Below are 12,500 nucleotides of genomic sequence, written 5' to 3'. Positions count from 1 at the left end.
CGAAGGATCTATTACAGCCTATTCAAGCGAGAAACCTTTTGAGTAATGACTAGGTTATAGATCTGTATGGGATCCGCTAGGCACAGCCCGCGGTAGATCCCTTAGCGCAAAAGTAGGCAACCCTATGGCACCAAGTGGGTCAATCAAGTGATCAAGTATGATTCATCTCTAAGCGAGCGTAGAATATACAAAGCTTTCCATCTCCACCAACGGCAGATTTCTATCTTGCCATTTCAATTTGGCTCTATGAGAAGCTTGTATCCCTCGCTGTGACTACTATTCTTGTGTACAAACCTATGGTGGATAAACCTCTATGGTGCATGCATATCTGTTTCGCCTAACTTGTCTTAGTCATTCCCACATTGAATCGAATAAAATAGGACCAAAAGACGGAGGTTTCTGAACTTTTTTATGCTGTATGCCTAAGTTTCCAAACCCGTCTTGAAGGTTACTTTACCAGAGAAGTAGGTCCTATTGACCAAGAAGCGGAAAAAGCATAGTCGGTACTTCTTAATGCGGTACGTAAGCTGGTTATCCTGACTAACAATCATGCCTTGCTTGGATTTAGGGATTAGGAATTCTTATTGGGAAAGAGATTGGATTGGCATTCAAGTAGGAGTAGATCCTATTGGTCCAAAGTAGGCATTCTTGTATCAATTAAAGTAGCTATCTTCATGAAATAAGCGCTAAGATTCTAGTTCAAAGATAGGAGCATTAAGCTCTAAATCCAGTCAGTCCAGCTGGAAGTTTCACTAACTACTTAGGGAACTAGGGACCAGACCAGAGTTATGATTGGTGTATTCCATTCCTACCGTAATTGAGACTTGCCCTCGCTCGCGGGTGATTCCTTATAGCTTGATCCATGTGATGGCTGTTCTCTGCAATGAACCACAACATGTCCATGGACTTCACAGAGAATTGAGTGAATGCACTAAAAACCAAGAAATGACATAGCGAGAACTGAGCAGCTCGAAAAGCTCGGACTTCGTATACAGAAAGTAGAACTAAAAGCAGATGAGTAGAGATTGAATCGAGCATAGAAATAAGAGAGTTTTTCTTTGCTTAGCACTGTTCGGTTCGTCTTTCTTTACAAGTCAATCTATGCATAATTCTATTTCTTGCAGCGCTGAATCCGCTTTTGAAATACAGATCAGGGGGCGGTATTCTTATTCCTTGGCTCGCCACTTATGAAACAAAACTAGATATTTCTTATTATTTTCTTAGGAGCTGAGCTCCGCATGCGGTTCGATTAAGATGCGACAAAACCTTATCCATTAGTCTTGGCGATGCCAGGGATGGAGGGAGTCATCAGTCGCACAAGCTTATTGCTAAAGCCAAGACAGGACATAATAGCTTCTAAGTAATGCCATTGTACCCGCTTTCATCATGCCCAACTCAAAAACCATTTATCCCATACTTCTTCTTTTCTTGTTCCTTCGTATGAATAACAGGAATCCCGGTTCGGATGGTTGACCAACATTATGATTGTGTATGAACTAGGGCTTTGGCTCAACACCTGCTGTCTTTCTTGCCCATCCTTTTGTGGTATCGAAGCTGTTCATTGAGATCCATAGGTTCACGTTACAACCCACCAATAGTCGATTCCAGAGCGGAAGGCGAAAAAGATAGGACGGGGACCCTTCGGAAGAAGGTATATGCCCGTAGTATCTAGAAAATATTCATGGTTGCAAGAGCGAGGTTAGTCATCCTCACCATCACCATCAAATACCGGTACTCGCTTTTTCTACAAGCTTGATTTACGAACTCGACCTTTCGCAGGAAGGAAGTTCCGTATACCATCAACGGAGTCAAACCGCTAGAGGGTCACATATATCTAAATACTAGTTCCGATCATACCAGTACTTACTTCCGTGGAGATACGAGAAAGGGGGAGAAGATGCGATTATGTATCATAAATACTAAGGCCAGACAGACTAAAAGGGGCTTTTGGATACGAAGAAGGTTTTCACGTCTTGCTTTGGGTGGTATGCTTCCTCACTGTTGCTATTCTGCCCTTTCCCGGTAGTCAACCACCAACGAACGCAAGGAGATCTGGACCTGCATGTAATGTTTTTTTTTGCCAATACTCTAAAGCAGCTTCCTTACATCAACATGGGATTGCAAAAGGGAGGGAAAAAGGCGACTCCTCCTTAGTAGGAATAGTAGCTGAGGCTGCTTCAACTCATAACGAAGCTATTCCAGCACATAAGTCCGGGATGATCTGAGGTCGCTGGTCTCACATGGAAGAGATACGAGCCTCCGCTGGATAAACACCAGAACTGGTATCGGCTTCTTTTGTTCGTAACGAACAAGCAACGGATTGGGGATTGCCAATAGAAAAAGATACAACCAACCAGCAGCTTTTGGAAACCAGGATCACCCCCATTGTAAAGAGAACACGGCACCCCTTTCCGTAGGGGCTCGCAAAGGTATTATACTGGATGTGCGCAGAGAGCTAATGAAACTCCATTCCTTTTTCTCTATACTCAAGGATCTGCTATAGCTTGCTTTTCCAAGAGTATTGTATTGACCTGATTCCCCAGGAAAGAGTTGATGGCATCTCAACGCAAGAAGGTAGAGAAGAATCCCTAGCGAAGATGTGCCGAGAGCGAGAAAGCCTGTCTTCCCCGAGATTATTTATTCCTCTTATTTCTTATATGAATAACTGAAATCAATCCTCACTTGTATTAACTTCATGAGTGAAGAGATAGAGAAACCCTCAATACCGGCACTGCTCCTATCAAAATCAAATAATTGGATTTGTTTCCCCACTTCCTCCACGGGATTCGTACATCGGATGAGGATTCCTACAACGGTACAACGGATCAATCCATTCAAATCAATGAAACCATTAGGTACGCCCCGGGATCTACTCTATTTTTAGATTTGCTAATGCCGAGATCCGATGCGAAAGCAAAGCGAAGGTTGTTATTCAATAGTTGTTGCCGGTAAAGGAACAGCGGAACGGGTATCTTTAGCAAAGCAATTTTGATTGGTTGAATCGTATTGAGTTCCGGTCTCTTATAGGGTCTTTCTTTGTCCTACTTATAGTATCTTTCCTCCAGCCTATCGAAACTCGTGTTTTTATTAACCAACAACACATGCACTTTGTTAGAACTAAAGAAAAGGTTATTCAATCCACTAGTGCAACTGAAGTGAAGGAATTACCTATTCTGAACCTCCACAAGAAAGAGCTCATAACCACTGCTTGTGAACAGTTCTCCTCAACTGAAGGCGCACTACTGTTACTATCAGTCTAGTCTCTCGAGGGCACTCTTTCGATCTCGAACAAACTGACTTCTCCGGAAGAGAGATATTCAGAAAACCCGATTTCCAGTCCTGTCTTAAGAACCCGACTCCAAAGAAAGAAAAAAGAAAAGCGGACTAAAAGAGAACAACAAAAGAGAGATCACTTTCGACGATTGAACAGCACTTTTATATCCAGATTGGAACTGGACTTGAACCTTCATATCCAGATTTCACTCCACTTTCACTTTCATATCAGGAACGTCGACTTGCACTTTCAATAGTGAATTATTCACTTTCCGGAATTGGCTCATATTCACATAGGCCAAGAAAGACGAATAAGACCTTGAACTCCCTATTTCACGTATAATCGAGAGACTCATAATATCAGTGCCTTGGGTAAATGCCTACCAAAGGGAGAAGATTACCGAACTTTTTTCTGTCTTCTTCGCTTCCTAAAATATTTAGGGAACAGGCTGGCTTTCATGTTCATAAGTTCTCTTTGTCACATACATCCATCGCTTTCGTCTTTCTTGGCTTACTCAGGTGATCTAATTAATGGGCAAGCCCCACTCAAAGCAATTCAATCCCGGAGCTCTTTCTTCTAAATGCGGATTCAATAGCACCGGTGACGAAAGCAAAGGATATTCAATCCACTTGTCGTCTTGTGGGCCTGCTTCTTTCCGTTCTTTCTCTTCTTTTGCAGAGGTGTGTGTTGCGCCACGCATACAAATCGTTTTTTTAGCCAAAGGGTGACTTTACCACTCGCTTCTGGTTCCAATGGATATGGGTTAGATGGATGGAGTCTTCCTTATTGAAGTGGGCAAGGCAAGCAGCTCCTCTCGAATAGGCTGATCGGTGATACGTGATTTTGGAATAAAAGCTAGACGACTCAGCCCTCTTCTCATCTCAAAGCTCGACCTCTGCCACTACTACTGCTTCCCTAGCCAAGCCATACTTCTCATTCTTTGCTTGAATCCATAAAAAAACAAATTCCGTCGAGTTTCCTTGCATGAGTTGATTGACCTTGAAGTCCATATATAGATTCCCGTAGTTCATCTCAACTTGACCAACCATTGAGAATGGAACAAATAGGGGAGATGGAATTCTTCTATATTGTCTTTCAACCCTTGCTCTTGCCTTGGCTTCGCCTTCCACCTTCAGCTAAGCACCTAACCCGTGGGACGGGACCTTCGGTCTAGCCTTTGTTCGGGTATGGGACCGACCTGGGATTCTTCCATCCGAGTGAGTACCGCCCTTCTGATTTGGTTTGAGTACGGGACCGACCTTCTCTTTTGTTTGTAATTGGGCTTGCCCGAAACAAAGGAACTTTGGTGTGAGAACCCACCCGAGTTGGTAACCCAACGTTTTCACCTACGATTTCTCCCTCGTCTTCTTTGCCTAGCCTTTAGCTTCTTTCTTGTCTGATCTTAGATTTCACTGTTAGGAAATAGGGCATTACCTGTCACTCCGCCTTTCTAAGAAGGCCTTTCGCTTAGTTGTCCTTTCTACTAGAACTTCCCTTTAGCAGTTCTGGAACATCTATAGTATGCTTGAATGTCGGCAATTTTTCTATATTCTCTTCCTCCTCGTCCATTAGTTCAGTTCCTTTCCTTAGTGAAATCTGCCCCCCTCCATCTTTCGAGAACAACAAGAGGGCATTCTCAAGCAGGCGTATTCTTCTTCACTTCCTAAGAAGGCATTTTCTTGCTAACAAGCCATTCTGGCAAACAAAAGAGCTACTTCTATCAAAGAGGAGCAAAGGCTAAGCGGAACTCCTCCCTTCGTGTCTTCTTCCTTTCCAAGCTTGTTGCGGGGAATCTGGGCTCTTTTTCAGCCCCTAAGGACTGCTACTTTGATGAATGAGGCCTGACGGTCTTAATTCCTAATGCTACTCCTACTGCTATTGCTATTGTTACTGCTTTTGGGAATTGGCATCTTTCTTCATAGGGGCCTAGCCAAGGAAAGCTTTCCCATTAAATGAATGTGCTTGCGTACTCTTCGATTCCTGCGGGAAGTGTGGGACTAATTGAATTTCATTCTTGTCTGCTAAGAGAATTATTCTTCCTTACAGCTTGCATTCGATGCATCCACCGTACTAAGAGCTCCTTCTTGAAGAACCGATTCTGTAACAACCCCAAAGGCGAATCTATCTAAATAAACCTAAAACTCCCATTATGATTTGAGATTGCCTTGCCGTTGCGCCCCTTGCCTTTCTTACTGGATTTCCAGTTGATGGGGAAGGCTTGGCAAAGAAGCTTGTGTCGGAAGAGAAGTGGAAAACTAAGCTGTTCGGGCTTAACTTAAACCTGATTGCCCTAGTAGGAGTCAGAATAAGGTTGAGGCTTGAAGACAAGCAACTGACATCTCGGATCTTGCCATTGCCAGGAGCATGGATGCCCAGAATGCCCTCAGTCTATGTCTGTCTATATAGGCTTTAAGGAAAAAGGCAAGTAAGCCGTAAGCCAAAAATCAAGGCTTTTAAGGACCTTCGACAGCTTATAAATAAGCTAATAACAGATCTTTTGCGTCTTTCGAGATGCGAAGAGAAGTAAGAAGGTTTACTATTGGGATAACGAAGATATGACCATATTTCAGATCGATTTTCAACAGACGAGATCGGATAGTAGAATAGAGAGAAGGATTTGCTGCTTTCTTAAAATGATAGAGAGTCAGGAGAGGGTCTATGTTAATAGAGCTCTTTAGATAGGGAGAGGAAAGACGTAACTAGACCGCGGAAAGAATAGAATCTTTTACCGCTACATCCGCTGGAGAAGAAAACTCAGCAAAGGAGATTCCTATCCTTTCTCTAGTTGAAGACTAATCTGGATATTCCCGAAGATGCTTGACTTCGAGTTCTTGGAGTGACAGCTTTCTTTGTAAACAAGGGTCCCTTACTCTATTACTTTTCCACTTCATTGATCTGAAAGAAGTGACAGAAGAAAGCTACGGGCATATACCCCTGCCCCGGGGGAACAGGTGCCACCTCAACAGCTATATTCTAAATCGTTAAGCCTCGCAACCCTTTCCTTTGTATCGGACCTTTCCCGCTTTCCTTACTTTCCTTCCTCACTCAAACTTCAAAAAGTCCTTCCATGAATCTAGGGAAGGAAAACCACCTCTGACTTCACCAAGTCTCCCTTTCTTTGGTCGAAGGCTTCAGGTCAAGATCCTTTTTCCTATCTATTGAAGATGCAAAGAGAGATGCTTCTTCCTCTTCAAGTTGGAAGTGCAAGAAGAAATGCGGTAAATAGGAGTTCCATCTACCACGCACTCGCCCCACACTCCAGCTAACTTCAGCATCCATACTCAGCTAGGAGGAAGGTGCCGGGGACACTATGAACACACATGTACTTGGTTGACTTCACGTCCCGTCTCACAACTGGGTAAGATCAAATAAACAAACAGCTTGCTTGCCCAATCCCTATTGAGAGGATTTCTTGAGCTTGAACTTCCTTTTGTAGCTCCGCTCACAAGGACTTCTTTTCATCCGCAATGAAGCTTATACCACCACTTGGTCAGTAAGGCCTGATTCAAAAAAAGATCAATCACCCCCTTCCCTACTTCAATGGAAAAGGGGGAATCGCCCTTTCACAGCCGCCCCTCCACAAAATTTATACCTATCCTTTCGCCTAAGATGATCACGAACGAAGACAGAGAATTGCGTAGATAGGAGGAGGAAACGAACCAACCCGAAAAAACAAACAAAAGGGAATGAGAGAAATGATCGGAACGATTGAAGAAAGAAAGAGAATGGCGGCCCCTTTCCTTTCGCCCAGGGGGCATCGTCGTCGGGGACAGGCTTCGAGGGTTCTTCCATATCTAGATATAGAGATAGATGATGATAGAGATCTAGATCTTTCTATAGATAGATCCTTTGAGAAATTTCTATTGATCCGCTTTCAAGATCTATGAACAAGAGAGATCCAAAAAATCTCCATGTAAAAAAAAAGAGATGAATAGATAGGGCTGAGCCGATAGCAGGACTGGGTACGATGATGGGGCGAGAGAGGGAAAAAACCCTTCGGGATGGATCGGGAAAAGTGACCTCCGGCTCAGCCCACGACTTCCTTCCCTTCGCATAGCTCAGGTGACTCCCTTCCCCCTTTTTTCCCAGAATGAATTAGCCCGACACGACGAATCCTGCCCTCCTGTCTTTCTTTCTCATTGAATGAACCACTGCCTGGGACGCCCCTATGCCTATGAATTCAATGATTTAAGGGCCCCGGGAGGAAACTTCGGAAAGAAAGCCTACTGGTTGGTCTGGTTGTCCCCCGGCGGTGCCCGGGCGGGCCTCGGTTCAATCTTGCCGATTCTACCTAGACATGGCTCAAAATGAAGGGGTAAGGCCAAGTGTTCTTAAAACAAAACTCGAAGTGCACACTTCGGAGCACGGTCTTCCGTTAGGTCCTTTACGGACGACGAAAGCCCCTTGGCTATACTCTACTCTTCGCCTCCGGCTGTTCTGTTCTTTTCTTTTGGCTCGGCGGAGCTGAGCTGGGTTCCATTACACTCTGTAGGAAATGCATAGACAGTCCACGCAGCAAACCGAGGCCCTGCGTGCGCCGTACGTACCGCCTACGAATAATAGGTAGCCCCACCCCAGGCAGAGTTTGTGAGCCATGTAATAGGCGACCATTTCGCGCGGTTCGGGGGGCACTTGAATAAGCCGCCGGCACCCGGCTGCGTCTTTACCCCTATCCAATTTTTGGGCCAATTCCCCCTTCGTACTACCAAAAAATGAGATTCTTGCCGAATCCGAGTTTGCTGCCCCAACCATTACAAAACTAATACCTATTCTGTTTAGTACTTCAGGTGCTTCTCTAGCGTATAATGTAAATCTCGTAGCGGATCAATTCCAACGAGCCTTTCAAACTAGTACTTTTTGTAATCGACTCTATAGCTTCTTCAATAAACGCTGGTTCTTCGATCAAGTTTTGAATGACTTTCTAGTCAGATCGTTCCTGCGTTTCGGATATTCAGTCTCATTCGAAGCTTTAGACAAGGGTGCTATTGAGATATTGGGCCCTTATGGTATCTCGTACACATTCCGACGATTGGCCGAGCGAATAAGTCAACTTCAAAGTGGATCTGTTGTGCGAAGAGTGCGTTATGAACCGTGGCCGCCTACCTGCTTTGGTTGGTGGGGGCGGCTCCTCCGTTGTGGGTAAACGGGAAACCCGACTCTACGAACCCGAGGAAAGGCTGCACAGCTTCCGTAGGGGCGTTAAGACCGGAGCTTTTTGTAGTGCTAGTAGGAATGCAAGTGAATGAATCCAATCCCATCCCCTTTAAAATCGGCGAGGTAATACCTTATTGAAGTAGGGCACGCTACGGCAACACAGGACTGACGGGGTGGGGGCTTGCTGTCTACTTGGCGAGCCTTCACTGCCCCCTTCTGTAACTTCCCTTCTTTCATCCGTCCACGAGGCAGTCAAAAGAAAGAGAGAAAGGGGCGGCTATAACGCAGGAGTCGTGGCGGTTGTATGCCACAAGGTCCCTATAGACAAGGGGACAAGTGAATCATCGCTTTTGGGCGCAGGCAGCCCTCTACCATCCATCCCATTGCATTCCTCTCGTAGAGTACTGTACCGTCTCAGACCAGATACATCTATGGAAAGAAAGGATTTCATAGAAAATCTTCATTTTTCTATTTTTTTTATCCCCATGCATTCCGTTATTCCCGTAACTATGGATTGATTGTCCCTACCTAACTAAATGGTAGTGGTCTAGGGAGCGCAATTGCTAGAGCACGGGAGAATGAAGAGTAATGATTTAAGCAAGAGCAGCCGGACGGACTACTATAGTCAGTCTAGTGACTACTATAGTCTTTTCTTTCTTTGTAGTTAAGTAATAATGTTTGGTATAGCAGCCTTTCCGAGCGAGTCTCTGGGATCTCCTGTAAACCCCCATGATGTGGTAAAGGGAGGATATTAGGGGAAGCAGTGAGTGGAGATTCCCCTGCGGAGAGCCGGATGAGGGGAGACCCTCACGTCCGGTTCGGAGGGCGGGGATATCCCGACCCTACTATCATTATGCCTTTGCAATGTTACTTGGTTCAACTCCATTTGTGACCTTTTCTCGTATGTGGGACTCTCTATCTTCTTGGGTAGATTCTAGATCGTCTTTCATTTTGTTAGTGAGTAGTTTTCTTATTAATAAGTCAAGTCAAGAGTAATAAGAGAACTGTAGGAGCTTGCCAGGACGGCTTGGTAAGCAAGCTACCTGTTATGTAGGCGCCAACTCCCAGTTCTTTCTCTTCTTTCTTTTTGATTTTTTATTCTCGTTTTTTTTACTAAACGTATAATCTCCTTTCCGGGGAAGGGGTAACATAGACGGAGGCACATGTAGACAGATACAGACTTTTTCAATCTTTTGCCTAAGCGAAGTAGTTGATCCCTCCGAGGTAAGGGCGAATCGAGACCGAAAGCTACTAATAAAATAGCATAATCTGAACACATAGCTGAACACATAGTTTAAGTAGAAACTGTTAAAGCTCCCTGGTCTCGAAACGGCCGGCTTTGGTTCAGCTCTCGGGGCCACCTTACACACTAATAAAATCGTCAGCTTCCTTCCCCACTCATCGCCCTCACTTTAAGACAAAAAATCCAATTCGATTCAAAGATCGGAATCATACCTCCAGCGGGCAAGGTCAGCTCAAGAAATGGAAGTTGTGAGATGGAAAGAAAACCACGAAAAAAGAACTGAATTAGGGATCAATCCATACGCGGCTTGCCTTCTCCCCTTCCCCATAGTAAGCCAGCCAATAGTACCCTAACTTAAGAAGTTCTCTTAGCTAGCGCATGTCCATTAATGTGACCACCGCATGCTCCTGCATGAGTTTCATGAATGGTTTGTTTTCGAATCCTATCTCTCTGGGGAAAGGTATCTTTTTTCAATTCGAACAACGGTATCCCTACCTGGCAAACTATCCTCGTTTTCGAAGTCCCTAGTTTTGTCCTCTGCTGTAGTATTCCGGTTAGTAGACGGCTTCCTTCATCGGAAATCTAGCCAGTGCTTTCCATTAGGTGTGCAACGAAGGATAGCCTTGCTTTTCTTCTGATTCTGATTCAGTCCAAAGATAGAGACAAAAGAAAGGTAATTATTGAATTGGACTTGGCTTCTTTTTCGGCATGGGCAAAGGTTTGGCAATTCCACCATTAGCAAAGGTTTAATCGGTTGACGGTATCCTTGGCGAAAGGCACCTGGTGAGAGTAGCTGCTGCTGCTGTGCTACCTCCAACTATGAAGTTCAGCACATGAACAATACAGAGTACTTTGTTTCCAAAAACAATACAGAGAACAAGACCACAAGAAAACAATTTACAAGAACGACTTTTAGGCAGCAGCATCTGGACAACAGGCTTAAAAGCTTCCAGAAAAATGATAGCACAGACAGCCGAAACAATTTTCCTAATATTTCTTTAACTTGACCTTTTTGCAGTACATCTAACAGCATATAGGGGAATGCCTTTTTTATATTACATTTGCACCAAACCAAGCTATTCTTAATACTAATTCCTTTGCATAGATACTTTCAAAAGTGCTGAGAATAGCAACAGAGAGAAAACGCTGCAGAAGATATCACAATTGAATTACTAACCTGGTACTTGTTCATAGATTTTCTAGCATCTTCAATAAGCTTTGATTCTTACTCAAGTAGTTTGGTTTGTAGTGTAGTTTTTTTTCTTGACTCTAGTAGTGTAGTTAGCATGCCTTCCGTTCCTTGCTTGCTTATGCACTTTTGAATTAAAGACGACCTTTCAATTCATTATTGACTGGATAAAGTAGTATTAGTTAATATACGCTGATTCAGACAAATCAAAAATAAGAGACAGTCTTTTTCGATACTGTATGCTGGGACAGACCTGTAGGTGAGCACAAGCACAGCCAGCCTTCCACCTCTTTATACTTATGTTTAGCAGTGTACCTGGTCTTACTTCTTTTTCAGTTTACGCTTGTGTCCCAAGCTTGCAAGTTCGAAGAAGAGTATTGTATTGACCTGAATCAAGTTGTTTGCCTACCCGCCGTTATGTCTTAGCTAGGAATGAGCTGTGAACAAAATCGAAATAGTTGTTACTTGAGTCGATAATGACTTTGTGTCGGTTTGCTATTTTCTATAAATTGGACTGGTACCATGTATTGTAACATAAGCTTTTGTATAAGAGCTGAGATGTAGTTAAGATTACACTTGATCCTCTCTCTGTTTTGTTGCTTCCTTCCATTATCTCCAACAACTGGTATCAACACTAGGAACCTTCACGGTCAGGGTTGATTTTATTAGACCACTATGAACACTTGTAATTGGTTCTTTCTACTTCAGGCATGGTTCTCTCTAGTTAGTGGAAGAGTGTACAACATAGGGATTGGTATCAGTCACACATTTAAGAAGGAAAGTGAAAGGGGAGGGCAAGAGCGGTTCGAAGGTCAATGAAATGATAAAAAACCACCAGGTCGAGTTCGCTTCTCCCTTCCTTTTGGTGTTTAGGATGTGAAGTTGATATAAGAAGAGAGGAAAGGGGAACTGCGCTAAATGGATAATTTCATCCTGGTGATGGGCTATTCCAATGGGCATGCATCTGAGATATGGGCTTTGAGCGTAGGAACGCCCACCTTTACAAGAGCTCAGTTCTAAGATTGTTTGCGCGCAGGCACCACTACTATTCTGTCTTTTCTTGTTATGCATCCGGTCCTATAAATCTTTTTTTTTCTGACCGGAGGAAGAGAAATAAAAACGTCACTTCGCTCGCCTTGGGGGACCTAATTAGGAGCTGATTGATTTCTTTAATAGATATGAAGATGCCTTGAATGAACCCAAGCAAGCCGAAATAGAATACTATAAGTATGAAGTGGACATCTATGGTTTAATTGGAAACATCTCTTTTCTATTTATATTTTGCCAGTGCCTCCCTTTGTGGCAGAGCGAGCGCCTTGACTAAGATAGATTGACTCTTTCATTCTTTTTTTTATTCTGGTTCCAATCGTTTGAGGAAAACCCCCTTTGGCATCAATGAAACTCTGTTATATAGGAGTTCAAAAACCTCATTTCGTTTGAGAGATAGTGGAATTTCTTCTTTCAACACGTACATCGACGAGGGTGTCGATGACTTGAGTGAGGAATGGTCATGTGCTAGAGGCCGTACCTTTGGAGTAAGACCTCAACAAGGGGGTGTGCAGTTTAAATGTAAATGACGAGCATGGAGAGGCCAAGGTCATTTGTAATTAGGTGTGGCTGATGCAAGAAGACTGGCGAGC

Source organism: Triticum urartu, chromosome 1A, assembly GCF_056163025.1.
Source record: "Triticum urartu cultivar PI428250 chromosome 1A, HENAU_Tu73, whole genome shotgun sequence".
Taxonomy (NCBI): Eukaryota; Viridiplantae; Streptophyta; class Magnoliopsida; order Poales; family Poaceae; genus Triticum; species Triticum urartu.
This window is presented reverse-complemented; position numbering follows the sequence as displayed.